Source organism: Myotis davidii, unplaced genomic scaffold (assembly GCF_000327345.1).
Source record: "Myotis davidii unplaced genomic scaffold, ASM32734v1 scaffold247, whole genome shotgun sequence".
Classification (NCBI taxonomy): Eukaryota; Metazoa; Chordata; class Mammalia; order Chiroptera; family Vespertilionidae; genus Myotis; species Myotis davidii.
In genome coordinates, this window is record NW_006299593.1 from 2,895,374 (window position 1) to 2,896,066 (window position 693).

At 47.9% G+C, this 693-nt stretch overlaps 1 protein-coding gene across 1 annotated transcript in view; it reads right to left on the minus strand.

The window, feature by feature from the left end:
• Window positions 1-693, minus strand: part of GMCL1 (germ cell-less, spermatogenesis associated 1) — a 55,937-nt gene that overhangs the window by 54,817 nt on the left and 427 nt on the right. The gene's annotated exons all lie outside the window — the stretch shown is intronic.

The following is a 693-nucleotide window of genomic DNA, read 5'->3' on the forward strand; positions in this document are numbered from 1 at the left end:
GGGGGAGGGGTCCATTTCTGGACAAGCATTCTTACCTAAAACTGTATGAAAGATGTTATGAACCAAACTATCAACATAAGTTATCTGTAACGCTTTTACAATACCTAGTGGTTGTGTCAGCAAAAAATTTTTGAATCATTAAAAAAAAATTTCATTACAAAAGTTAAATCTAGGTGACCCCACTGGTGACCTTTAAAAACAAACCGAGCAACCAGACTGTGTGTGTGAAAACATTTTCTACTTAGAAACAACATTGTAGTTCACAAGTCAACATCCTGGTTTGCAACTCTTCGGAAAAAAGAAGAAGAAGAAAAAAAAAAGGTTGATTGAGCCAGCTGCTGCACAGCCGTATGCACACGCAGGGTGAGCGGTCAAGCGCTCCAGGCTTTGAAAGACGGTTCCGAGGAAGGTAACCATCGGTAAACGCCACCTTTACAGCTAAGAACCGCAGTCATTTCCGCTACCCTGAGTGCACCACCACGGGAGTGCCCATCGCAGACACTAAGCTTACTAGTCTGTACTATTTAAGGCCACCGGATGCCAAGCACCTAACTTTACCGACACCCACTCGGAGGAGACAAAGGTGTATCGCGTCGGGCAGCCGGCAGGTCGCGTCCACGGTTTAACGAGGCGCCAGCTTGGGCTTGGCGTTGCCGGGTCTCCTCTCGGGGCCGTCACAGCATCCGGGCGGCG